Source organism: Sitophilus oryzae, unplaced genomic scaffold (genome assembly GCF_002938485.1).
Source record: "Sitophilus oryzae breed Bouriz unplaced genomic scaffold, Soryzae_2.0 scaffold_1586_pilon_pilon, whole genome shotgun sequence".
NCBI lineage: Eukaryota > Metazoa > Arthropoda > Insecta > Coleoptera > Curculionidae > Sitophilus > Sitophilus oryzae.
In genome coordinates this window covers 930,032-957,178 of record NW_022146265.1, presented here as the reverse complement: position 1 = coordinate 957,178, position 27,147 = coordinate 930,032, and the positions used below count along the sequence as shown (strand labels likewise).

Here is a 27,147-nt window from a genome sequence, read left to right as displayed (position 1 = left end):
AGCATTAGTAGTATTAGTTGCGATATTACTACTGGCATTAGTGGCATTGTCCGTGGAAACACTGGAACAGTGATTTTTTTTTCTTTTTATAGAATCGACGAATTATCCTTTATTTTGTTCATATTATTTCCTTTTTAATTGAAATTAGCAATAATTTATGTAAGGTCTACATAAAAAAATTTCGATGAACTATCTGTGTCAAATACTCCACTGTGCGCCGACGCGACGCGACGCCGCACAGTAAGTTCAACAAGTTCCATCGAGTCAGTCCTCTCTGATGCCAAAGTTTACAGAATAATCTCTAAACTTTGCTGATGCCTATCAGTATCCCTATAGAATAAGCAATACTATTACGTAATACTATGATAAAAAATCTCAGAATTTTGTGTAAAATCACATATTATTTATGACTATTACATATTATTATAGTGTAATTAGTAATATTTCATAAATTTTTGTAACTATATTACATTTTATTGTGTAAAAATTCATATCTTTGTGTAGAATTACAAATTATTCGCAAATATTCCATATAATTGTGTAATTTTAATAATTTATTGGTTATATTCTATAAATTCTAGTAATTTTACATGATTAGTCGAGGTGTTTTTACTTTTTCATTGAAAAAATAAATATTTATTTTTTATGGAATATTCCATGATAGATCAATTTATTTTTACATTAATTTTACATGTATTTTTACATGCATTTTTTACAGTGTAGGTTATACAATTTGAAATACATTTTTAAAGTACCAAATACTTGACTTAGATCCGGTTATATTCATATCTAATTATAAAAAAAGGTCTTATATAAATTATCTTGCAAGGATATCTTTTACGAATAACTTTCATTCTCCTTTTTAAATTCTAGAAACACTATTCATATTCAAATCATTAAAAATGAAACTCGCGACACAAACTTTAGTAGTTTTATTTCAAATATATTTTGTTTTAGGTATGTATATTTAAACCAAATGAAATTTTTTATTACTAATTTATATTTAGTTTATTATTTCGTTTAAATATTTTAGGTGCACCACCTTCCTCTTTGCAAGAAAATAGATATACCATTGTAGGAGGTGAGAATGTCACCATTACAGATTATCCATATCAAGTTCAAGTTCTTATTAACAATGAACACTCTTGTGGAGGCTCGATTTTGAATAATAAATATATATTAAGTGCTGCCCATTGCTTTGAGTTATAGTAAGTATGTGAAATAGTTACATAATATGATCTATAGTTATTTGTATATTGAAAAATTTAGAAATCCAATTTATATACGGGTGCGTCTCAAAAATGGCTCACCCCTATAGATTTTTTATTTTTTCAATAAAAATCGAGATTTGGTATGTTAGATAGATATTATGCTATGACAAATTAGAATTGACTGACGTATTCAATTCTTTTCGGCCATTTCCTGTTTCACCGGAAATGATTACAACCTTTGATTTGTAAATGGAACTCACGGTAGTTTTTTTTTACTTTATTCGATAGAAAATGACACTCTGAATAGAATAACATATCATATGCCAACTTTTGACATTTACACTTAAAACAAAATTGTATTTTAAATTTCAATCTAGAACGCCATGGATGTGTTAAAAACACGAATTTTTAATCAAGGTGCCTTGGAAAAATAAATTCGATCGTCTAATATTTTTCGTGTCTTGTACTGACCGGTTAAAAGATGCCCAAATCGTATTTTTAATCATACATATCTCAATTTTTTCAAATGGAACGAGAGTGGCTCATTAGCATATTTGGAAAAAGCATTTTTTTACGAATAACTTGGTACTACACACTACAGAGATTGTGTATTTCGAGTCAAATTGTCGTTATGAATCGCATGTTGCAATTTCAAATGAGCCATCTTCAAAAATGTCAAAAGTTGACATAGAATATGCCATGTCTTCAGAGTGTCATTTTCTATCGAATAAAGTCACAAAATACCGAGAGTGCCATTTAAAAATCAAAAGTTGTGGTCATTTCCGGTGAAACAGGAAGTGACCGAAAACAATTGAATACGTTAATCAATCCTAATTTATGTCATATATTAACACACCATGTCTTTTTTTTTATTTGAAAAAATAAAAAAATTATAGAGGTGAGCTACTTTTGAGACGCACAAAAAATCTTATTTTATAGAGGCAATGAACGTGAAATGTTATTTATCATAAGTAAATTTAAAATATACATCTATGATAATAATATAATTTGATACAATAATAATAATATGTATATGTAATAAATATTATTTATTTTATTTTAGTAATGCTAGCAAAGTTACTGTAAAAGTAGGATCGTCCTATAGGACAAGTGGCGGAGAAATATTCCAAGTAGTAAACATAACTTCTCATCCTAACTTCCACCCACAGAAGAGTTTGGAAAGTGATGTAGCTATTCTTGAACTGGCAACCAATCTTGTAAGTATACAGGGTCCGGCAATAGTGCGTCGGGCATCTGTAGCTCCTAGAATAAAAAACTTGAGAATTTTGTTTAAGTGCAAACCTAAAGTATGTACTAGGATGTATTTCAGGAAAATATTTTAACTTCTATAGGGTGGCTCAAAAAAGTGTGGGTGGACCTGGATGATTTTTTTTAAATGGAACACCCTGTATATTATTGCATTTTTGGCTTCCTTTTACATCACTTTACATAACCCTAAGATATGAATAAATATATTTCGATAGTTTCAGAGATATTAAAAAATAAATCATAAATATATATTTTTCAGCCTTTCTTAAAAAAAATTATTAAAAATACAAGAACTGTTCTGAAATCAAAACTATATTAGGTATTTACTTTAGATGGTCTGTACTTACTTTGCTATAAATATAAGAATCGTAAATCATACAGGATGTTCAAAATTCCACGCCAAACTTTCTAAAATATAAAATAATTTTTCTTCGTTTTTTTAAATGGAACACCCTGTATATTATTTTTTCAATAGACGGAGAATTAAAAAATGAACATTTTTTGTATTTAGAGTATTTCAAAATTTTTAACGGTTTCGCGGATATTTGCGGTTTTATATTTCATATGGCATTTTCCACAGCAAATTTTCATCAAAGCCACCCAATGATTTTTCTCTCGTCTTTTACCATTGAAAGCGCCATATGAAATAATACTGTGTGTATCTGCGAAACCGTTAAAAATTTTGAAATACTCTAAATACAAAAAATGTTCATTTTTTAACTCTCCATCTAATAAAAAATAATATACAGGGTGTTCCATTTATAAAAACAAAGAAAAAATATTTTATATTTTAGAAAGTATGGCGTAGAATATTGAACATCCTGTATGATTTACGATGACCATATTTATAGCAAAGTAAGAACAGACCATCTAAAGTAAATACCTAATATAGATTTCATTTTAGTACAGTTCCTGTATTTTTAATATTTTTTTAAAGAAGGGCTGAAAAATATATATTTTGGATTTATTTTTTATTATCACTGAAACTATCGAAATATATTTATTCATATCTTAGGGTTATGTAAAGTGATCTCAAAGGAAGCCAAAAATGCAATAATATACAGGGTGTTCCATTTAAAAAAAATCATTCAGGTCCACTCACACTTTTTTGAGCCACCCTATAGAAGTTAAAATATTTTCCTGAAATACATCCTGGTACATACTTTAGGTTTGCACTTAAACAAAATTCTCAAGATTTTTATTCTAGGAGCTACATGCCCGACGCACTATTGCCGGACCCTGTATATTTGATTTGAAGCCTTTTGAATGAATCAATATAAATAATACAGTGAAAAAAATAATTTGTAAATTTAATAAAAATATTGAGGGTTATTTCTTGCCACAGATGGTTGCAGTAAATTTACCATCCGTTTTTTTAGTTTAACTTTGTAAAATCGCTGTATAGCTAATTTGTGGCATGTATGTAAATATGTTATAACATATCTTAATATTCATCAATATTCTTTGTGAATTTATTTAAAAAATGTGTATCTCATAGTACACTTACTTATTCATTGTTAATTTATCTTTTAAAATCGCCAACTTCATGTAATATTTCTATACTAGTAACAACAAATTGAAACATTTTATTATGGTGAATTTACAATTATTATTTTTGTAAATTCACAAAGAGTTAGTAAATATTAATAAATTTAATAAAACACGTGTTTATAATAATTATAATATTTATTATAAAGTTTAATAAAAAGTCACAGAACAGAACTTGTGTATGTAAGATATTCACTGCATCTCTTCTTGTCTAGAAGAACCTTACTGTAATTCTGCGCCTAACCGAAATAGGAACAAAATTGCCATTAGATACAAAATAAAAAAACATGCAAGAATATCTAATCAAAACAGTCAACTTATTACCAGCTTAAATGACTATGGATTTTAGAGTTCTCTGCTCCGGTCCTCTATTGAATGTGTCCTCCGAAACACAGTCTGAAAGAATAAATAATACTTAGAGATATGTTGATATAGAGAGGACACACAGCTAACTTTATATTTTCCAGAAACTACATATAAAAATAATAATTAATATAATATACTTACCCTTAAATTATAGAAACATTAATCACCCACACACTGAGACTACCACCTGTTTAAGAAACTGCTTAGATTAAAATGATCTTCGTCTTTACTCTAACGAGAAATTTTTCAGCCGATTACTTAATTCGCATCAGCTTCACAAGAAGTCAAGTGACGTGACCTCATTTTTAACTAGATACCGTATGATCGAAAAAAAACGGCGTCCAGTTGGCTGGGAAATGAACATCAATGACATTTCCCATATAAATTTACATTTAAAATGACAGCGATCTTCATTCCATAGCCATCGCTGACGCCGTTTTTTCTCGATCATACGGTATATTACATGGTAAATTCACAGTTTTGTGAATAGGTATGTCTTAATCTATACTAATATATAAAATCCTTAAGTGACTGACATACTGATTAATCACGATCCTGCTCAAATCACTCAACGTAAGAAGCTCAATTTTGGCATACAGGTTGATTCTAGGGTGTAGAGGTTCGATAAGAAGGGATTTTTCGAAATTCCAGTTCCAGGAGGGTGAAACCACCCCTCAAACATTACAATATTTTTTTTTTAAAAACGGTCAAGTTTTAGAAAAAACGCTTAAACACGTATATTTTATTTTGTTTTTTTACATATTTTAAGATTTTTTAAAAATGTATACAGGGTGTTTCGAAAAATCTGGTCATTGATTAGTCACGATCCTGCCTAAAACGCTTGACGTAAAAAGCTGATTTTTGGAAAACAGATTTACTTTGGGGTGTAGAGGTTCGATAAGAAGGGATTTTTCGAAACTCGAATTCTAAGGGGGTGAAACTATCCCTCAAATATTAAAATATTTTTTATTTAAAAACCGGTGAGTTTTTCGGAAAAAACTCTTAAACACGTATATTTTATTTTGTTGTTTTACATATTTTAAAATTTTTTATAAATTTATACAGGGTGTTTAATAAAATATGACCATTGAGTAATCACGATTCTGCTTAAACTGCTTGACGTTTAAAGCTGATTTTTGGCAAACGGATTGACTGTGGGGTGTAGAGGTTCGATAAGGAATGGTTTTCGAATCTCAAATTCCAAGAGGGTGAAAACGCCCTTCAAATATTACAATATTGTTATTTAAAAAACGGTTAGTCTTTCGGGAAAACGCTTAGACAAGCATAATTTACTTGGTTTTTTTACATATTTTGAAATTTTTTAAAAAATCATACAGGGTGTTCCAAAAAGTTGGGTAATTTCTTAACCACGATTCTGCTTAAACTACCTGACGTAAAAAGCTTATTTTTGGCAAACGGATTTTTCGAAAGTCAAATTCCAACGAGATGAAACTACCCGTCAAATATTACCAAGTTATATAATAATATCGCCATATTGCTTTTTCTCATGCTGACGTAAATGTGAGAAAATTTTATCCAGTTTGTATGTTAGTGGAAATTCTTGCTTTGCTTTATCATCACCATTACAAATGATTAATTCGATGCGAACGAAGTCGCTGGTACACGCTAGTTACTTATATTTTTTTCAGTGTACCATGATGATACCTAAATGTCATTTTCTAAAAATGACATTTACATACATAGGTCGATCATCTTGGTCAAAAGTTAACATTAATTTATTTAGAGAGAATTAAGAGTTTTTAGATACAAACTTTTTTTCCAAAAAATAATTTGAGCTAGATATTTTGATAATCTATACTAATATATAAAATCCTTAAGTGACTGACATACTGATTAATCACGATCCTGCTCAAACCACTCAACGTAAGAAGCTCAATTTTGGCAAACAGGTTGATTCTAGGGTATAGAGGTTCGATAAGAAGGGATTTTTCGAAATTCCAGTTCCAAGAGGTTGAAACCACCCCTCAAATATTACAATATTTTTATTTAAAAAACGGTCAAGTTTCCGAAAAAACGCTTAAACACGTATATTTTATTTTGTTTTTTTACATATTTTAAGATTTTTTAAAAATGTATACAGGGTGTTTCGAAAAATCTGGCCATTGATTAATCACGATCCTGCTTAAAGCGCTTGACGTAAAAAACTAATTTTTGGAAAACAGATTGACTTTAGGGTGTAGAGGTTCGATAAGAAGGGATTTTTCGCAACTCGAATTCTAAGTAGGTGAAACTATCCCTCAAATATTAAAATGTTTTTTATTTAAAAACCGGTGAGTTTTTCGGAAAAACTCTTAAACACGTATATTTTATTTTGTTGTTTTACATATTTTAAAATTTTTTATAAATTTATACAGGGTGTTTCATAAAATATGACCATTGAGTAATCACGATTCTGCTTAAACTGCTTGACGTTTAAAGCTGATTTTTGGCAAACGGATTGACTGTGGGGTGTAGAGGTTCGATAAGGAATGGTTTTTCGAATCTCAAATTCCAAGAGGGTGAAAACGCCCTTCAAATATTACAATATTGTTATTTAAAAAACGGTTAGTCTTTCGGGAAAACGCTTAGACAAGCATAATTTACTTGGTTTTTTTACATATTTTGAAATTTTTTAAAAAATCATACAGGGTGTTCCAAACAGTTGGGTAATTTCTTAACCACGATTCTGCTTAAACTACCTGACGTAAAAAGCTTATTTTTGGCAAACGGATTTTTCGAAAGTCAAATTCCAACGAGATGAAACTACCCCTTAAATATTACCAAGTTATATAGGAATATCGCCATATTGTTTTTTCTCATGCTGACATAAATGTGAGAAAATTTTATCCAGTTTGTATGTTAATGGAAATTCTTGCTTTGCTTTATCATCACCATTACAAATGATTAATTCGACGCGAACGAAGTCGCTGGTACACGCTAGTAAATTTATATAACCTTAGAATAATTGTTTTCACTATAGGGCTATTTACCTTTATATTTACTATTTATCAAGGATTTCTTTAGACGTATGGTCCTGGTGTAGCTCCCACTGTCGTTCCATCTAACGCTACCGACTTTGTAGACGGCGACTCTGCTGTTGCTACCGGTTGGGGATTCCTTGTAGATGAAGGAGAATATGCTGATCAATTACAGGTACACAGATACACCATACTAGACAATACATATTGATAATTAGTTTTATTTTTATTCTAGGCAGTGACTTTGCCTTTAATTACAACTGAAACTTGTCAACAATCGGTCTATAGCACGGCAGTAACTCAAAAGATGTTCTGCGCTGGTGAAGGTGGAAAAGATACTTGTACTGTAAGTACTACATCGTGACTAAAACTAGGTTTCCATTGAAGAAATAAACTCACCGGCAAAAAAACCGGCCACTAAAAACTAGTCCCAATTTCAAAGTTGGATTTCTCGCGAGCCACTCATTAGATTTCGATGATTTTTTTAAATTGTAAATTAATTTCTTCTTAACAGATGCTACGTCAGAAAGTTTTATTCCGAATTTATTTTGAGCATATACAGGGCACAACAATAAGACGAAGTTTTTTGCCCAAACTTTGTAACACTCTGTAGGGCGCAGCAGCTGTAGTAGCTATTGCTAAATCCAATCACATTGTAGCCTCATCTTTTGTGAGCATTTTGTTTTTTTAATCACGACATTATCACTCTTTTTATTGGAGATACGCTGCTTTAAAAAGAAACGTCTCGGAAAAATGCTTCGCAGACAGAAAGTTTTATGTGTAAATTATCAAGGCGACATAGACGAAAACGGATTTATGAGTATTTGCAATATGACAACAATGGTTGTCAACGTTGAGGATGGCCGAAGTCAACGTTATGTGTCCGATACCCTGGGCATACCTCGAACAACAGTCCAGGATGCCTGGAATCGGTATATGGAAACGGGAAATTTCACCTGGCGAGTGGGTTTCAGAATCAACATCTGCTACAAGCCGTGCGTAGAACTCAAGTCAGTGAGAGAACAATCCAACCAAGCTTCCCCTAGGAGATGCAAGACCTTGTCGTTGGTGGGGAAGCTCCTTGTCAGGTGCTGGAGGGAATCCCCCTAGCACGTGGCTTGGTCTAAGAAGCATCTCACTCATCGTCTTGTCCCTAGTTGTAGTGTCGTGGCCAGGGAATTGCACCAAGACATATAACGATGCCGGACGGGGCTACCCCTGTCCGTCATACCAGGCACCCTCTACTGACTGTGGTCAAGTCTCGCGGGTAGAGGGTGTTGGGGGGGTCTTTCGCCCGGACCAAAGAGGAGACAACCTCACCAAAAACCTAAATCCTACGATGGCGGGACCAGGTCAAAGGGATGCGTGGCTAGAGGACTAGCCTTTACTGGTCTCAACCTTGGGGCATCAGGGGGCACCCTGTTGTATTTACTCCTTACTTCTACATGCGGGGCTCTGTAGAAGTGGACCGACTATCCCTAGCGACTCGTGGGAACACTATGAGATCGGACGATCATAATAACACCACCGGTGAAGCTGTGGGGAAACCCCCTAGTAACACTGAGAACATTATGAATGAAAGTTCCAAGGGACCAACCCCAAAGGGAACTACAGGAGAGGCGGCCGACACCTGCGCGAGGCTAGCCTCCACAAGTGGTACACAAGCTATCACCTCCTTTAGTAAGGGTCGGGAGTCTATCTCTAGACCCAACAAGCGACACAAGCTACCGTTTGGTTTGGTTCGATAGAAACATGATGCATGGGATATCCCAGATAAACTTGCACCATGCAAAGGGGTCTTCTGCCACAATCGCAAGACTCTGAGAAAAACCAACATACAATGGTACTAGCCCAGGAACCCTGGGTATATCAGGGACAAATTAAGGGGCTGTCTGGAAAAAATTCCGGTGTAATATATGATAACAAGCAGGAATTTCCCCGAGCTTGTATTCTTATAAGAAACAACATTAACTACACATGTGTTTCAGAATTTACAATCCGAGATCTTGTTCCAGTCATGGTTCAACTAAATATCGAGGATTGTAGCAAAAATATCGTGATTGCCTCTGCATACTTTCCGGGTGATGGGCAGACACCGTCTTCGGAAGTAGTGCAGCTCGCGCGATTCTGCAGCCAACGGCGACTACCTCTGCTATTGGGATGTGACTCCAATACGCACAATGAGGTATGGGGAAGCACTAATACTAACAGTAGAGGTGAGTGTTTACTAGAATTCCTCTTAGCATTCAATCTTGAAGTTCTCAATATAGGAAACACTCCCACGTTTGTGACAAAAACGCGGGCGGAAGTATTAGATTTAACAATCGGGAGTGCTAGTGTAACTAGTTACGTGAAAGATTGGAGGGTATCAACGGAACCTTCCCTATCAGATCACAGAATCATCGAGTTCAAATTAGGAGGAATCATACTCCAAACGGAAACTCGAAGGAATCCAAGAAGAACCGATTGGGAACTATACCATATCAATCTCGTAGAGAACCTGGACCAAATAGATGCAGGTAGGGCTAGGAACCACCTGTATCTAGAATGGTACGCAAGGGAAGTCAGTGGTGCAATATTGGATGCATATGAATCTAGTTGCCCCACAAGTAAGGGCATACAAAAAAGTAACAACAAGCCCTGGTGGAACAAGAAGCTGGCCAATCTTAGGTCGGAGGTCCGACGACTCTTCAACAGAGCCAAACACAGCGGCGAATGGCAGCTCTACACCGAGAAATTAACTGAGTATAATAATAAGAGATTAGAAGGGCAAAACGGTCTGACTTCAGATCCTTTTGCGAAAACATCACTTCAACTACTTATGCAGCTAGACTACACAAAGCTATGGCCAAGAGTGGGCCCATCCCCAACATGGCACTTAAGAAACCTGACGGAAGCTACACGGAAGGAGATGAAGAGAGAGCCAACCTCCTACTTCATACACACTTTCCAGGTAGCATATCTATTGATACGCAAGTAGCTCCGACCGAACCCCACAATCCTCACAGGGAAGACTGGGAGATGGCGAAGCTAGTAATAACAGAACAAAAACTGAAATGGGCTATTGACACCTTTCAGCCTTATAAAACAGCAGGAATAGATGGGATTTTTCCTGCCCTTCTAAAGAAGGGTGAGGAAATAGCTACACACCATCTATTAAACATTACAAGAAGCAGCTTAGCTATGGGATATATACCAACCATCTGTAGAAGAGCGAAAGTAATATTCATACCCAAAATAGGCAAACCTGACTGGGCTAACCCCAAATCATTTAGGCCTATTAGTCTCACATCGTTATATTAAAAACGATGGAGAAAGTAGTGGACAACCATATTAGAGTAAATCATCTAAAGGTTAAACCACTGCACGATAGTCAGCATGCATATAGAGCGGGCAGATCCACAGAAACTGCTCTGTACCAGTTAACTGAGCTAATACAGGCAAGCCTGGATAGCAAAGAAACAGCACTTTGTGCCTTCTTGGATATTGCAGCATATATCGTCGAGCACGTCTTCAGTTTGCGCGTTTACATGTGAATTGGTTTGGTCGCGGTTTTGCCAGCAAATCATTTTTCCGAGACGTTCGTTTTAAAGCAGCGTATCTCCAATACAAACAGAGATAATGTCGTGATTAAAAAAACAAAATGCTCTCAAAAAATGAGGCTACAATGTGATTTAATTTAGCAATAGCGACTACAGCTGCTGCACCCTATAATGTGTCACAAAGTTCGAGCAAAAAACTTCGTCTTATTGTTGTACCCTGTATATGTTCAAAATAGATTCGGAATAAAAATTTCTGACGTAGCATCCGTTAAGAAGGAATTAATTTACAATTAAAAAAAATCATCAAAATCTAATGTGTGGTTCGCGAGAAATCCAACTCTGAAATTGGGACTAGTTTTTAGTAGCCGGTTTATTTTGCCGGTGAGTATATTAGGCAATTCTAAAGATTTTCTTCAAAACTTTTCTCTATAATTATCATCGTTGTATGTAGAAATTAAATTAATGGAAAAATCTTATATAAAAACCTTTTGCTTAAAACTAATTACCTGTTAACTATGTTTTTTTTCTTCTTCTAGGGTGATGATGGTGGTCCACTTGTATTAAATGGTGTTCAAGTTGGAATATCTTCCTGGGGAGGTATATGTGGTCTGGCAAAAAATCCAGGTGTATACGTAAAACTCTCAAAATTCCTGCCTTTTATTAACAAATACATATAATTAACGAATAAAAATGTAAATACTTAATGTAACATAATAAACTATATTACAAAATATAAGGATATATGAAATGAACGAAATTCTTACACAGCTTTAGTGTATATTAATAAATAATATTTTCTTGCCTTTAGCTGTGTATTTTTTCTAATTTCGGAAAATCGAAAGTAGAGAAAAAAAAATAATAAAAAGTAAAAAGAAAATTGTTTTGCTTGTCGTAAAGGGGGGAACCAAGCTCTACTCCCACAATCAGTTTCTGGGCCTACCCTCCATCAGATGGGCTGCCCAGGGGCTGGTTCTCACCGATACGGCAAGCAAAACTTCTATATCAACAGACGATGTCGTAAAGTGTCTGTGAGATGTTAGTGCATCTCCCGTCAAAAGATGGCAAAGAGCCTTTTTCGACCCGCTCAAAAAGCGGAAGTAGAGCAAAAAAATAATAAAAAGTAAAAAGAAAATTGTTTTGCTTGTCGTAAAGGGGGGAACCAAGCTTGGTTCCCCAATGATCTGTGTCTCCCCTTTTTAAAATATAAGAATATAGAGTACAGAAGAGTTGTTTTAATAGTAAATTAATTGTTATTTCTATAGACAATTATTATTCTTTGCAAGGTAGTACAAGTATAAAACTGTATACCGGGTGCGTCTTAAAAGTGGCTCACCTCTATAGTTTTTTTTTATTTTTTCAGATAAAAATATATAAGATTTGGTATGTTAGTATATGACATAAATTAGGATTCATTGACGTATTCAATTGTTTTTGGTCACTTTTGGTTTTACCGGAAATTACTACAATTTTTGATTTTTAAATGACACCCTTGGTCGGACTTTATTTTTTAAGGAAAAACTATACATCGGACGAAATAAATAAAGAGATAAAACATGTTTAGAAATGAATGGAGATTTTGAAAATAATGTTTATTTTAAAAGAAGTCAGTAGTGTACTACTTTTTTCTCCAAAAATATTCAATGTAAAACCCGTATGAACGGCACTGATCGAAAAAATACAAAATTTTGTACACGAAAAAGGCATTTTGATGCATAGAAGATGTGTATTGAGTTTCATAAAGATATCTATAATAAAGTCGTAAAATGTAGTAAGGACAGTTTTTTTCCGTAACAAGGGGCCGTCCTCTGCCGGAAACACTGCGACCTGTGAGGCCTATTGTGTTTGTCCCCTTTCTATATCAGCACCCATTCTCCTATCCCTGTGCCCTGCGCTAACTTAAGCAGATCCTTGATAGGATGGGAGCACTTCCTCCGGTTCTAGCCTAGCTTTTCCACAAAGACAAAAGAATAAAATAACACAAATTTATAACTATATTATAATTTATTCGGTTATGACATACACTTATTAGTAATTGTATTAAATAGGAATACTCTAAATTATTAATTTATATTATACAGGGTAAGTCTTAATAAGCACAAATATTTTAGGGGTAGTAGGTATATTTCGATTCCAGAAACACGATTATGAGGTTTTTTTCGCAAAAATAAAAATAGAAAATTTGGAATGTTTTCTAGTAGATTACATTTCCAAGAAAGAAAACCCAGAAAAGATTCAGTGATTCTTAAAATTTAACGAAAATTATTTTTTTAAATTTTTAAAATAAAATAATTCGGTTATTTTGGAGTTATTGGAAACACGGTAGAGAGAAAATATGTTTGTTTTATCGAGGTACTACAGCCCTGAAAATATTTGCAATAATTTAAGATTCACCCGTGTATTATTGCCAGCTATTGACAAAAAAAATAAAACATTTATGTAAAAAAATAAAAAAAACATCTGCTGAATATGTCATCACAAAATCTGCAACTAGAAGATTGTCGGAAAAGAGACTAGTAAGGTCTAAAAATAGTAATAAAAATAAATATAAACAAACATTACTTGTTTCACCCAAATAAATAAATTTCCAGTCAGTTAAAGTAAATAAGTCAATGTATATTTGTTGGGTATAAATCAATTATTTAATTCTTTTTTAACACTTTTTACTCATTTAAGGATTATACTCATATCTATATTTAAACAAAGATCATATATAAATTGACTTCTAAAGGACATTATTTAATATTTTATTTCTGTTTTCAAATTTTGTTAAGAATACTCACATATCATATTCGCAGATCTCAAAAAATGGCATTTGTAGCAAATGCTTTATTAATTTTATTTCAAATATATTTGGTTTTAGGTCAGTATTTTTTTAAGTTTTAAATTAAGTTTTTTTAACTTAAAGTTTACTTTTAATCTTTCAGCCACTCCACCACATTCGGCTATTAAACAACACAGACCAGTTCCGTTTGTTGTTGGAGGCCAGGATGCTGATAATTTTAGATTACCCATATCAGGTTCAGCTTCTTGTGGATAATGAACATCTCTGTGGAGGATCTATTATCAATAGTAAATTTATATTATCTGCTGTCCATTGCTTCGACGGAATGTAAGTATGAAAGAGCTTGGATACAAAATTTAAAATAATGCTTTGTACAGGGTGAGTCAACGATAGAGTAAAGTCCATTATCTCATTTGTTTCGAGGTTTACAAAAAAATGTTAAATACAAAAGTTATAGGGAAGGTTAAGATACACATTTTAAAATTATTCTAGAGTATACAAGGTGCTTCAAAAAAGTGTGGGGGATATAACATATGATCTTTTTAAATGCAACACAATTTTTTTTAAATGCAACATCCTATTTTTTATTTTATTTTTAGATTCTGCGTAAAATTCCATAATTTTTTTTACATATAATGTTATATACCTAAAGTTAATAGTTTTTGTAATATATAAATTTATTTAAAAAAAATTTTAAATGTAGGAGAGTTTTTTTAAAAAAAGAAATTTTAGTTAAATGCTACAGGGTGTTCAAAATATATTTATGAATTTCAATAAACAAAAGATGTTATCGTGGGGTTATTACAATCCCCCTTAGGGGTTATTACAGTCCCCCCAAAGAACATTTTTTTTGGGCAAGCCTACAGTAAGATTTGTCATGAGGGATGACTAAAACATGAATACCCGTAGACACTCAGTGTTTCTGCCTTCCGGCTTCCTCAATACGGGAGGAATCAGCAACGATGAACTAGTGATCCTGAAAAAAGAAAAAGGGGAGTAAACAAGGCACCATTTGCAGCCTGGTTGCATGGTGACTTGTGCCTCGTTTGCTTCCTCTTTTCTGCCTTCCGAGTGTCTAAGGGTAGTCATGTTTTAGTCATGCCTCATGACTAATCTTACTGTAGGCTTGCCCAAAAAAATGTTTATTACAGTCCCCACGATAACATCTTTTGTTTATTGTTTCCTCTGGGCCACGGTGATAGCGGCGAGGTGTGTTGGAATGCCTCCGCAGCGGTTTTTCGGTGGTAACGCTTGCGAATTGTGAGCTACTGCCTAACCGGGCTGCAAATGGTGCCTTGTGCCTCGTTTGCTTCCCTTTTTCTTTTTTCAGGATCACTAGTTCATCGTTGCTGATTCCTCCCGTATTGATGAAGCCGGAAGGCAGAAACACTGAGGGTCTACGGGTAGTCATGTTTTAGTCATGCCTCATGACTAATCTTACTGTAGGCTTGCCCAAAAAAATGTTCTTCTTTTTTATTACAGTCCCCACGATAACATCTTTTGTTTATTGTTTCATCTGGGCCAAGGTGATAGCGGCGAGGTGTGTTGGAATGCCTCCGCAGCGGTTTTTCGGTGGTAACGCTTGCGAATTGTGAGCTACTGCCTAACCAGGCTGTGCAAATGGTGCCTTGTGCCTCGTTTGCTTCCCTTTTTCTTTTTTCAGGATCACTAGGTCATCGTTGATGATTCCTCCCGTATTGATGAAGCTGGAAGGCAGAAACACTGACGGTCTACGGGTAATCATGTTTTAGTCATGCCTCATGACTAATCTTACTGTAGGCTTGCCCCCAAAAAAATGTTTAGGGGGCTTTCTTCTTTTTTATGAATTTCAACTACTTAAATAATTCATTTTTAGGAAAATCTGTAACTATTATCTGTACCTCTACCATTTATACTTATTACAACAAATTAAACTAAAATTGACCTTTTGTTCTTAACTTGCTTAACAGACGTATAATATTTTGATAATTATTATTTTTTGTTATGCCAAATATGACGTTATAATAGCGTACCTAATTGTATTAAAGATATGGGTAAAAATAGAAAAAAAATGGAATAAATCGCAAACAATTAAAAATAGGTATATGACATACATACTTAATAAAAATTGAAGAGCTTTGCAAGATCTATCAGAAAAAATGAAAATATATAGGGTGTAATACTTCTCATACCAAATTTTGGTATTCCAACTTCAGAAACAATGGTACCACTGACAATTTTTTACCACACTGCAATTTAACGTTTTTTTAAACAAATTTAAATATTACAAAAACTATTAACTTTTGGTATATAACATTAAATGTAAAAAATTATGGAATTTTACGCAGAATCTAAAAATAAAATAAAAAATAGGGTGTTGCATTTAAAAAAACATATATGTTATATCCGCTACACTTTTTTGAAGCACTCTGTATACTCTATTATAATTTTAAATTGTGTATCTTGACCCTCCCTATAACTTTTATATTTAACTTTTTTTGTAAACCTCGAAACAAATGAGATAATGGACTTTACTCTATCGTTGACTCACCCTGTACTTACATATAACATACTGTTATTTATTCTGTTTATTGCATTTAAAACTAGAGGACTTTAAATAAGACGGAAAATAACTCCAATTTAGTTAAAATAAAGTTAAAAAAAATGATATTTAAAATTCTAAAAATGAAATTTTTGGTAATACACAATAAAACTTAACTAAACGAATGAATGATCTACACACACCGGAAAAATCTAGGGATATCATTTTATTAAAGTTAAAAATAAATGTTTTGAATAAACAACCACATATTTGTAGGCCAATTCTTTCTACTTCGATTGAAACGAAGTAGTCACACTAGTTATTTCTAAATTTGGGATATTTGCAGAAGTGTTTGTGCATTTTTTGTCAAATGTATAAAAGCACCTAGCATCAATTGTTCGAATTTAACCTGTACTGGCTATGTTTTTATGATAACTGGCCAGAATTCATTCAAATAACTCTGTTTAGTATTAAACGACATTATGGAGCGTAGACATCTTAACAGAGACGAAATGCTAGGGGCCATGGGATGCTCGAAGCTGGAAAGCGCCAAATCGACGTAGCTAGAGCATTAAATACAACGCAAAGTGTAATATCGCGATTAAGTGCACGCTACCGTGAAAGTGGTGATGTTGCTGAAAGGCACACAGGGCGACATCGTATTACTACCCCTCAGCAAGATCATTTTTTACAATTAAATACTCGACGCCGACCGACTCTTACAGCACCAGAGCTTAGTTTAATTCTCCAGGAAACACATAATGTAACCGTTAGTCCTGAGACTGTTCGCAATAGATTAAGAGAGGTCAACTTAAGAAGCAGACGCCCTTGGAGAGCTCAACCCTTAACGAGAGGAAATCGAGAGGTACGATATTTCTGGGCTCAAGATTATGTTCAGTGGTCGAATGAACAATGGGCCAATGTTCTCTTCACGGATGAGTCACGCTTTGGAATTCATCCGGATTCGAGAAGGCTTAGGGTATAGAGAGAACCGGGAAATCTTATTCGGTTGGATTATGTTCAGGAAGTGCACCCTTATCAAGGTCGAACAGTTATGGTTTGTGGAGGAGTCCAGTTAGGCCGAAATACCGATCTCGTTTTTCTTGAAAGGTTTCTAACAGGAATCACATATCGTGGTTTAATTCTTGAGCCTGTCGCGTTACCATATGCCAATGATTTTGGGAGAAACTTCATTCTCATGCATGACAATGCAAGGCCTCATACAGCCAGAGTGGTAAGTGAGTTTATCAATGCTGATCAATTAAACATCTTACCCTGGCCGGCACAATCTCCTGACCTCACCTCCATCGAGCACATATGGGACGCGGTCCAAAGAAGAATTTTGAGAATGGGTATGCCTCGTGAAACTCATAGGGATCTGGTTCGGGCCGCGAATGCAGCGTGGCAGGCTGTACCTCAAGAAGAGATCGACAACCTGATCAAGAGCATGGAGAGACGATGTAGGGCTGTAATGAACAGTAGAGGAGGCCATACCCTTTATTAAGTAAAAATGGTTTTATCTTTTTTTTTTAATTAACAGTTTAGAATAAAAAAAAATGTGTGTATTTTTTTGAGTTCAGTAAAAATCAAGGTAAATTTGAAAAATTCGGTAAATTTCGCATTTTTATTTCCAATACGTCCTGTAAACTATTTGTTTATTTTAATTTTATTATATCAGATATCTGGATAAAATTGTAATATCCCTAGACTTTTCCGGTGTGTGTATTTTCAAGAAAAAAAGTAATAGTAAGTTAGGATAAAATAAAATGAAAGCACTATACAAGTGATGTGTTTCAGCAGTTTTTTACAAGTTATACGGGAGCTATAGTTTTTTTGCAAAATCTAAGCGGTTCTATTTGGGAAGTTTCATTATCATATTACTTTCTAAAATATAAAATAGTTTTTCTTCCTTGTTTTAAATGGAACACCCTGTATATTAGGTTTTCAATAGACGGGGACTTAAAAAATTGATTTTTTTGTATTTTTTAGAGTTTTTAATTTTTTTTAACTAAATTTCTATAGTAATTTTTTATCAAAGCCACCCTATGATTTTTCTCTCGTATTTACCGTTGAAAGAGCCATATGAGATAATACAAAACCATTAAAAATTTTGAAATTCTTTAAATACAAAAAATGTCAGTTTTTTAATTCTCCATTTAATAAAATAATAATATACAGGGTGTTCCATTTAATAAAAAAAACAAAGAAAATATATTTTATATTTTAGAAAGTTTGGTGTAGACTCACGTAGACTGGCGTAGACTCCCTAGACTCCCTAGTTTCCCGTAGAATTTTGAACAATCTGTATGATTTAAGACTACGATATTTATAGCAAAGTTTAGACCATCTAAAGTAAATACCTAATGTAGTCTTGATATCAAGACAGGTTCTTGTATTTGTAATATGTTTTAAGAAAGACTGAAAAATATTTATCTTTTATTTATTTATTAATATCACTGAAATTATTGGAATATATTTACTCATAAATATATTAGAATTATGTAAAGTTATCCGAAAAAATGCCAAAAATGCAATAATATACAGGGTGTTCCAATTAAAAAAATCATTCCGATCCATTCACACTTTTTTGAGTCACCCTATACTATAGAGGTTAAAATATTTTCCTAAAATACATCCTCCTACATGCTTTAGGTTTGCACTTAAACAAAATTCCAAAGTTTTTTATTCTAGTAGCTACAGATGCCCGACGCACTATTGCCGGACCCTGTATACTTACCACCCTTGAGGTGTCTACTCGATGTTCGGCCCATTTTAAAATAAGTATTTTTAGTTAAATAATAAATAAATAAAACGACCATATATGTTCTACTGAGAGGGACATTAATCATAAATAGTTATTTGTTATTGGTAATTATTATTCTATTTTAGACCTGCTGAGGAGGTTACAGTAAGAGCAGGATCATCTTACAGCAGAAGTGGCGGACAAATATTGCAAGCAAAAAAAATTACTGTTAATCCTGCTTATAATGAATCTGTTAGAGATAGCGATATAGCCATTGTTGAGCTTGAATCAGAGATTGTAAGTATTAACTATGCAGCAATTCTTTAGTTCCATAATTTGAAAGATATGGTATATTAATTATTATACAAGTGTCCCAGAAATATACTTCGACCCCAGAAACACGTCAAAGAGTTTTTTTGCGAAAAAAAAATGCTGAAAATTTTATGTTTTTCTTAACATTTTCCGGAAAATGTTGAAAAACTTTTGAGTGCCTCTGTTCGTTCTCTAAAAATGTATTTACATTATTACATAGAGACAATCTCGGGGAGAATGCAAGGTTGCCACTTCAACATTACCCACATTCAGCATGCTTATAAATTCACAATAATTTTGAGTTTCTACACTCAACATTTTTACTGTAGATTGTTATACTAATTCTAGAAAAACGCGCAATGTTTTAAATACTTTTTATAGTTGAGTAAACTGAAAAAATAAATTTTAACAATTATTACGAATTCTTTTTTCGCCATATTAGGAAATATTTTCAATTGTTTCAATCAACAGTTATAACCTTTAAATATTTAGTTAGTGATTATCCTTTTGATAAAAATGTATCAGTTTTATATCTAGCATATACGCAAACCAAACACTATAGGCTTGGTGCATTTCAGTTGATTTCAACAAATTCCGACCGCAGCGCTTCAACGGCAGAAATCAGAAATTATCAGTATGTATTTCACGCTTTGCCGGTTTCAGTTCACGTTGATCGCATTAAAATAATAATGAAATCGTGGCTTTGTCATAATATTTGAGTATTTTAGTTTTTTGCTAGTGCAGTTATTGAGACTATAAAACACTCAGGTACGAAGTTTGTATGATGTAATGCGGTTTGGGGTAGTAAAAAATAAGTGAAAAAGAATTCGAACTATGTTGTGACAATTTCAAATGTTAATAAAATTGCCAAAAAAATGTTAACGCGTAAAGGAGAGCGCTTAGGCGTTGTTGGGTGCAATAACATTCAATAACTCAACTTTCCCGGATATTCAACTCTCCCGAAACAACATTTTATACCTTCATAGTTTCTCACACCCATTTGATCAAAAGCAATAATGGATTCAAGCAGTTCGACGAAACAAGTGAGTAAACAAAGTGCTCGTTACACAATCAAAAAATTAAATAGACATATTACTATGAGAGGATGAAATATAATTTTATACTCTCATCCGGGTGATTCTTCTTCTTCTTAAAGTGCCTATCCTCTTTGGATGTTGGCTATCACATTGATCCATATTACTTTGTTCACTGCCGTTCTGAACAAAGCTATTGACGTCAATCCGGTCCATGTTCGTAGATTTCGCAGCCACGATATTCGTCTGCGTCCCGCTGATCTTCTGCCTTCTATTTTCCCCTGCAGTATGAGTTGGAGTAGGCGATATTTCTCGTTCCGCATGATGTGTCCGAAGTATTCTAGTTTTCTTCGTTTGACATTTACCAGAAACTCCAACTCCTTGTTGATGCGATGTAGTACAGTCTCATTTGACACGCGATGCACCCAAGAAATCCTAAGCATGCGCCGATAGCACCACATCTCAAATGCCTCCACACGCTTGCATGATGCGTCGGTAAGGGTCAACGCCTCTGCTCCATATAGAAGGGTTGAGAGCACGTAGCATCTCAGGATTCTGATTCTAGTGCGGACGTTGAGGAACAGGTTGCATAGTATATTTCGCATTTTGTTAAATGTCCCTCTCGCGATTTCGATTCGGTGTTTTATTTCGCGAGAGTGGTCCCAGTCTTTAATCAGGGTGCAGCCCAGGTATGCAACTGTCTCGGCCGCTGGGAGAACGATGTTGTTAGCAGTGAACTGAAAGTTGTTGATGTAGTTCTTGCTAATGATCAACGTTTGAGTCTTCTTGCAGTTCATCTTCATTTCGTATCTGCTGCATGTATTCCCCACACGATCTATAAGCCTTTGGAGTCCTTCAGCGGTATCGGCCAACAGAACGGTATCATCTGCGTATCTCAAATTGTTTACTATTTCTCCGTTTATTACCAGCCCATCCTCTGTGCCATCCAGTGCCTCTCTAAATAGATGTTCCGAGTACACATGAAATAGCAGAGGCGACAATATACAGCCCTGTCGCACTCCCCTCCTTACACTAAACTCTTCTGAAGTTTCGTTCTCGATTCGAACCACGGCCTTTTGTTGACGATAAAGTTTTGCTATTATCTCTGTATCTCTATCGTCTATTCCTGATTCCTGTAAAATCGAGATGAGTTTGTCATGCTGGACTCTATCAAAGGCCCTTTCGAAGTCTATGAAGCATGCAAAGACATCTACATTGACGTCGCGTGCTCGTTGGATTAGGACTTGTATTGAAAACAGAGCCTCCCTGGTGCCCAATCCCTTTCTGAAGCCGAACTGAGTTTCACCTACGTTTTCATCCGGGTGATTGCTGATGTTAAATTACTTGGTTATTCTCAATTTATTTTAAAAATGGCAAAGAAAAAAACATTTTTTTATCAGATCTACCACCACTTAAAATATTTGCGTTTATTTCTGGGACACCCTGTATATTTATTTTAGAAGACTTTTATTAAAATTATATTTATTACCATTATTCGTAATGTTATTTAATGATTTCTACAGACTTTTGGGCCTGGTGTAACTCCTACTGTTCTTCCTTCCAATACTACAACCTTCGAAGATGGTCAAACTTCAAATGCTACGGGTTGGGGACTTACTACAAACGGTGGACAATTAGCTACTCAACTGCAGGTACATCTTGTTAAATATTGCATGATATTTGACAATTTTGCTTGTACCCGGAAAACGGCCCGAAAACAATTGGCCGAGGGAAAATTGACCGAAAAGATACTTTCCCGAAAACATTTTACTGAATCAGAAATTTGCAAGATTCGGTGATATTTCTTTCCGGGCAACTATCTTTTCGGGTAATTTTCTTTTTAGTCATTTGCATCAATGCGTGGGTGGTAGGACCATCAGATATCATTCTATATTTGAAGAAATGTGCATTATAGTGCATGCATATAAGCGATACCAATTAAATTTTTAGTTACGTAATCGAGAGTGCGATTTTTACACTAATTTTTGCCAACCATGGACATATTCGGTGCTGGGCTGACTAATTGAAATTTAAATTTCCCGTTGGGGATTCAGGTGGTAGCTCGATCTGCTATAAAAAAATGTCAAGTTGCCACATTTACGCTGTATTCCGTTGGAAACCAGGCGAACCAGACTGGTAAACTACGGTAAAGAGCGGTTCCTGAAAAAACATCGGTTTGATACGGAACAGTTTGATAAAATACTGGAAACGTCAAATGTTGCCTTTTTCTAAATTTCAATACCTCTATTATAAAATTTATCTTTTATGCATTTTTAATGTACCTATTCTCTGCTATTACATTTGCTTCTTCTTTTCAATGGAGTTTAATATTGAAAAGTACTTAATTAATAAACTGTTAAACTCGTTAGACAGCTCAAGTGAAGATTTGCAGGTCCAATATTAAAACAGGTCAATAATAAATAAACAAATCTAATCAATATTTATATTTGTACAGCTTACAAAACATTCACGATTATTTGTCTTGTTTTTCGTGTTTTCTTTAAAATGTTCCTGACTTTAAGAAACAATGGCTCCATGATAAGTTTAAATTGTTCTAAAAAGTAATTCTATTTAGTTAATGAAATTTATTTACCTTTACTGCCTACCTCCGTTGCTTTTCGATGTAAATACAAAATATTATTACAAATTTGAGAAATTAAATGAGAATTTCACTCGAACTTCCAATATTTCCTTGATTTCTGTCACATAAATGACATTGATTGACAAACAAAACCAGAGAAACTAGCCTTCTCGCGCTGGTTAGTTTGGTGACAGTTATAACCGATTTTTTCAGGAACCGTGTTCCGTAATAAGAAAACATACAGGAAACCGATAGAAACGGAACATTAAACCATAACCAAGGTAAGCAACGGAATACGCCCTTATTTATTTATTTCCTGACATTAATATTCGTTTTGACACGGGTGTATTCCGTTGCTTACCTTGGTTATGGTTTTATGTTCCGTTTCTATCGGTTTCCTGAAAGTTTTCTTATTACGGAATACGGTTCCTGAAAATTTCGGTTATAACTGTCACCAAACTAACCAGCGCGAGAAGGCTGGTTTTTCTGGTTTTATTCGTGAATCAATGTCATTTATGTGACATAAATCAAGCAAATATTGGAAGTTTGAGTGATCTCATTTAGTTTCTAAAATTTGTAATGATATTTTGTATTTACATACAAAAGCAATGGAGGTAGGCGGTAAAGGTAAATAAATCTCATTAACTAAATAAAATCACTTTTTAGGACCATTTAAACTTATCATGCAGCCATTGTTTCTTAAAGTCAGAAACATGAAAATCAAGACAATAAGTAAGCTATAAAAATATAAATATTAATTAGATTTGTTTATTTATTATTGATCTATTTTAATATTGGACCTGCAAATCTTCAATTGAGCTGTCTAACGAGTTTAACAGTTTATTAATAAAGTACTTTTCAATATTAAACTCCATTGAAAAGAAGAAGCAAACGTAAAAGCACAGAATAGGTACATTAAAAATGCATAAAAGATACATTTTATAATAGAAGTATTGAAATTTAGAAAACGTCAACATTTGACGTGTCCAATATTTTAAAATCGTTCCGTATCAAACCGATGTTTTTCAGGAACCGCTCTTACCGTAGTTTACCGGTCTGGTTCGCCTGGTTTTGCAACGGAATACAGCCTTAGTTTTTTATTACGAATTTTTGGTTTGAACGAATCGTGTTGTGGTAGGTACTTGAAGCTTCAGAATTCTTACTAGCAGACCTGGCAGTCGATTATTGTTCGTGTACAAGATAGCTTAATAGCCGTTATAAAAAAAAACCATTGCAACCTTATTAGAATAATTTGAACAGAAGAGCGTTAGTAATGGCCCTTAACGGCTGTTAAGAAGGTGAGTTTTGTTTTTTGCAAATATTAACTGTTTATATATTTATAATTAGTTTATTTTTGTTTTCTAAAATATTTTGATTAAAAGAAAATATGTAAAAGTGGGCAACGGTGTGCCGGTCAAGCTTAATCACGTGACTGAAAGTTTATTTGGTTATGGTATGATCTATAGCTCATATTTTGCGCTTTATTCTAGGTAGTGGTTTTGCCTTTAATAACTACTGAATCTTGTCAACAAACTAGCTATGGTTCGCAGATTACTACGAATATGATTTGTGCTGGCGAAGCAGGAAAAGACACTTGTACGGTAAGTAGTGTATCACCTGTATCACTGAGCCTGTTAAAATAATGTAATCTGATTCCCCTGTAAAAAATCAACTGTCTAGGCCTCTATTTTTTTACCGGACTAGCAACTACTTATTTATAGATTTTTTTTAACAACTGCCCTGTATCAGATTTTCAGTAGTCCAGTTACTAGATTTTTTAAAATTTTTAGTTATTTTTTTTTAATAGTGGTGACTAGTAAGTAACTTGACTTTGACGTAAATCAAATTAGAACAGTTGCGTTACGTGGATATTCAAAGCATTCTGCACCAAATTCAAATTTTATATCAGTACAGACTATGTTGTATATGTACAGGGTGGCGCCTCTCATACGACGCGGAGGCTCCAAGGAGAACGGTAGCTTAAATCGAAATGAAATTTTGTGAGAATATATAGGTTAATTGAAATCATTTTATAAAAATAAATATAGTTCTACAGGGTGTCTCCAAAAAAGATACGCATCAAAGTTATGTTTTTGTAATGGAACATCCTATATTGATTTTCGATTTAAAATGCATATGCCTAAAACGTAAGGATTTTGACATATTTCACATTGTATGAAAATGAAGAATAAATTTTAATTTTGTTGTTTTAACTGACACAAAATGATAACTAGTTGTTAAAGTTGATCTTATTAGACAGGTACATACATATGTTGTAATGACATATCACCAGCCACCTTCATTTTATCAAATAATAAAGATCTACTGGCACTAAATAATAAAAATGAAAATATCTAGAAAAATGTTTGTTTTAGAGTTAGGCAACCCTAATAGTATTTTGAAGAGACATGAACTCCTCATTGAATATCTAAATAGTATACTGGGTGTTACTTTTAAAATAAAAGTGTAACTTTATTTTAGAGGTGACTAATGTAAAATAATAATTTTGTCTCATCCTGTATAACTTTTTGGGTCAAGTTTTAATTTGATTTAAAGTACAATAGTTATTTTAACTACATATTAGGCTCTACCGGGTAAATTCCAATTTAGGTAGCTTTTATTGAAATTTAAAAAATCTGCTTCATTTTTAGAAAATGTAAAATATATCAAAAACGTTACATTTTAGTCATATACTTCTCTAATAAAACTCTTTATTTTTCTCCTAGAATCCGAAAATCAATTATTCCAGTATATGTTCCATGAGAAAAAAACAACTTTGATGTGTAACTTTTTTTGGGGACACCCTGTAGAACTTTCTATATTTTTAAAAAGTGCTCCAAATTAACCTACATCTCATAAAATTTCATTTCAATTCAAACTGCCGTTCCCCTTGGAGCCTCCGCGTTGTATGAGAGGCGTAACCCTGTATATGATTAAAAAATACTCTACTATTTAAAACCATAAGTTTTATTCAGACAATATGAACTAAAACCCTTTTCAAAATTCTGGACATACTGTAAAAAATCCACATAAAAATAGTATTAACCATAAAAGTGCTTTATAATTTTTGAATTCTTTTAAATCTTTTCAACTTTATGGTATATCCACATACATCCTATGCATGGTAGGTAATCGGTAAAACGTAATGCACGACGTACACACATTACTTTTAATGTTTAAAATAATAAAGATATACCTATAAACAAGAGAAATACCCAATAAGGTGGCAATATATTTCAATTATCTGAAGGGCTTGCTGGTACCCTAATAACACATTTAAATACATATTTTTTTATTAGAAATTGTAATTTATTTTTGCATTAAAATCTCTAAGAGTAAAAAAGTAAATCGTTTTCTTTTCAGGGCGATTCTGGTGGCCCTCTTGTATCAAATGGCGTGCAACTAGGAATCGTCTCTTGGGGTGCTGTCTGTGGCGATGTCCGTAATCCTGGTGTATACGTTAAACTTGCAAATTTCTTACCTTTTATTGACGAAGTAATTAATCAATAGAACATTGAACTGTAAATTGAAATTATTAAAAAAAAAGTTACAAACGCACATAAAATAATTGTTTTATTTAAGTTAGGACCTTATGTTCAGCTTATTCAACCATTTCCAATTATGGTGCAGCCTCCCTCACATATTTAGATACTATCTTTGTAATTGGGCCCATCGTTATCCATGGCTGGCTATGCGGGCCCAAGTTATCCCTGCTAATTTCCTAATATCATATTCCCATCTAAGGGTCAGTCTTCTTCTAGGTGCCTTAAGGTGTACGCGCACTGAATCGGTACCAGTCCGGCGAGAAACGGCGAAGGCGGTGACTCGACTATCGTAGATAGGTAGAGGTAGGAATCTGGCCTCTACAGGCCGAAATGTTTTAGTGGACGCCGGCGCCGTCTATATGTACGATGGTCGCAGTCGCTTTTGCTGGTCGGTCCGATCCGATGCAGTGCGCGCGGAGCCTTAATCCCTCGTGGGTACCATGCTGTAATTTTTGTGGTCCATCTGTTTTCTGTTCTTCTTGCCCGCCGGTGTCCTGCTCATTGCCATTTGAGGGATTTGACTCTGTGGACGACATCTACGAGTGGTCTTTAGTCTTATCCACTCTACTCTAATACGGCCTCTCTTGGTTATTCCCAGCATATTTCGTTCCATCGAGCGTTGTACGACCTACAGTTTCCTTATGATGTCCATTTTAAGTGTCCAGGTTTCGTATGCATACGGTAGTACACATTGGTCAAATGTTTTCTTCTAGAT

At 33.9% G+C, this 27,147-nt stretch overlaps 1 pseudogene; it reads left to right on the top strand.

The window, feature by feature from the left end:
- The first annotated feature begins 868 nt into the window (after window positions 1-868).
- Window positions 869-26,443, top strand: LOC115879708 (annotated as a pseudogene).
- The last annotated feature ends 704 nt before the right edge of the window (window positions 26,444-27,147 follow it).